This window comes from Rhagoletis pomonella, unplaced genomic scaffold, assembly GCF_013731165.1.
Source record: "Rhagoletis pomonella isolate Grant_MI unplaced genomic scaffold, Rhpom_1.0 Rhpom_scaffold_00007, whole genome shotgun sequence".
NCBI lineage: Eukaryota > Metazoa > Arthropoda > Insecta > Diptera > Tephritidae > Rhagoletis > Rhagoletis pomonella.
Genome location: NW_023458561.1, coordinates 10,350,974 through 10,353,809, shown reverse-complemented (window position 1 = coordinate 10,353,809; position 2,836 = coordinate 10,350,974).

Sequence of the window (2,836 nt, the reverse complement as noted above, 5' to 3'; positions counted from 1 at the left end):
TTGCCTACCATAAAATGAATACGTGTTATGAATTTCAACCTTAACTCCAGCGGCACTAATCAGGTAAATTTTAATCAAAAGAATTTTCCATCATACAGGTACATAGCTCACATTTAAAATTTGAACGAAATCGGTTAATAAATACGATTTTTATAAATAACTCTATTCCAGCACCACCTAGCGAGTTTTCTAGTAGCATGTAATTGGACCATATAAGTATGTAAGATAGCCTCCGACAATCTGACGGAACTCTATTCAGTGGTTTTTGAGTTTATTCCGAACAACAAAAACGGCTATCATTTTATGCAAATAGGTATGTAGATAGGACAGTTTAGAGCGAAACTCGTAAAAGCAAAGCTCCATTCTTTGTGAAGCATTTGGAAATCTAGTTCCTGGTTCCCAATCGAATGATACTTGCGCGTTTACGTAAATGTATATCGATCCAGCCTTTCCAATAATTACCACTTTTCGCCGTAACTACGGTATTGATAACATATGTAGCTGTGTAGAATTTCAGGACGTTAGCGTAAGCAGTTCCAGAGATAAGCTATATGAGAAGTTCAATTTGTATGGAAAGAAAGAGCCACGCCCCCTTATATATGCATCAGTGCTAAGTTTCAGTTCCCCAGCGTAATTGGTTTTAGAGATATATTGGTTTTTTACGTTTTAGTCTGTATAAGAATTTTAGGAATATCCCGAGCTACATACCGAGTAAATTTTTGGTCAGAATATTTATTTTCAAGGTGTTGCCAAATATGAACCAAGTCAGTGCAGCCGGTTAGCAAGAATGATAGAATACAAGATTGCGCCGTCCTGGGCGTTGACATTTGTGTACCACAAGTAAACAAAGAATAGAGCGAAAAGAAGACCGAGTTGAAACTGCCAAAGCGGTTCACTTTACTGCGAAAAACGTGTTTTAATTTTGCTAAATGCGAAAATATTGCATTTGTCTTCTAATCTATTAGAGAACAGTGAACATTTTAGTGCACTCCATTGCTTTGCAATTGAGCCTGCTTCAGCAAACGTTTTAGTGCACTTTATTGCTTTGCAATTAAGGCTGCTGCAGGAAACTGCAGCAGCATCTCTGCGAGATTGATTACTTAACTTGCTAATGGAGGCTGCGTGGAGCAGAAACAAAATCATTGTGAGGAAATGCTGTTAATATTGTAATAGAGAAACATTTTGGGAGCGGCTTTGCTGTGCCCTATGTACACAAAATGCAGCGATTCGTCCCAACGCTACACTTGCATCTACGATTCTTGCATCTTGGCGGCTGTCGCACTTTAACACACAGCACTTCATTGTATTAGTTTTTATGCTGTCTTCAACTCAAAAATCGCTCACAAATTGCAAATAAACACAATTTAAACTAACTTTTCACTTATAATTCAAATTTTTCTTTTGCTGATTTGTAAACAAAGGTTTATTTACAAGTTACCACATCTGTCAAAATCGGCAAAACCAAAGTAGCGGTACCACTGACGGCGCCACCTTTGTTCGCTGCACCGTGGCCGGTTAGTAGTTTAGTGAAATACATTGTAAAGTAGAGCTCTAGATACCCGGGTATCGAGCAATGCGAGTAGCTCGATACTCGCTCGAAAATCGTTCATTGCTCAACTGCTCAAATGCTTGTTCAAAATTTTCGAGTTTTTGAAATTGTATTTATCAGCAGCTGCTTTCTAATTCATGTTAAATAAATTATATTATTAAATACCAATGTAACAATCTTTGCATTATACATCAATAATTTGAAAAATTTAAAAAGTTGCTACCAAAAATGTCAATATAATAAAAAAAACATTGCTCAAATTACTCGAAAAAACTCGAATTGCTCGAGCTCATGCTCGAAAATTTTCGAGTAATGAGCATTGAACAAGTGTGCGAGTACTCGCTGCTCATATACCCGGGCTGTTTGAAAATGTGCGAACAAAATCGAGAGCTCTATTGTAAAGCGAACTGTATGAAATTGTAAAACGTGACGTCTCAGATTTCTTAATTTTTTGGCAGCAACAGCGAAAAGTTTTAATTTTTTTAGCGAAAAACCTTCCAAACAGAAACAAAAAAAAAGTAAGCTTGTAGTTATTTCAAGGTGAAATTTTGAGAACGGTCCGTTGCTAACTCTAAATATAACAACGACGCACTGGAAAAAGTTAATACGGTCAAATACCTTGGAATAATGATCGACGATAAACTAAAACGAAAAAAATGGATTCTATATTTTCAATTAGAGCTCTAGCAGAACTGCATTTAATTCCATACATTAGCTTTTGCGTGATGCGCTTGCAAACATACAGACAAACATACCGAAATTTTAGATTTGGCTTCTGTTGATCTAATAAACTCCCTATTAATTTTTCTTTAACATCTATTATGTACAGATATCGGCCTGTTGCAATTTTATTATTCTCAAGTACTCCCGTTTGATACCCATATGGCAATACTTAGTTTATATTACAAATTTATCTGAATTAAAGTTTTCAAATAAGTGGCAACCCGCTTCAAGAATATTTTCAAAAGTAAGCTTCCTAATCCTCTTTAATTTAATATTCGTATTGCAATATTTCATTTATTATACAAATTTTAATGAATACAATTTTTCAAACGGTTGGCAAATCCCCTAAAAATATTTTCAGGATTAAAAATTCCTATCGTCTTTAGTTTGATGCCAATATTGCAATATTTAATTTATGCTATCAATTAAATTAAATTAAAGTTTTCAAATAGGTGGCAACTTTCCACAAAAATATTTTCAGCTGTAGGCCTTTGTAAAACTTTTATTGGCATACGCATCACACCAATGTTGTAGTTGCAGGATCATACAAAAAGATTACGCATG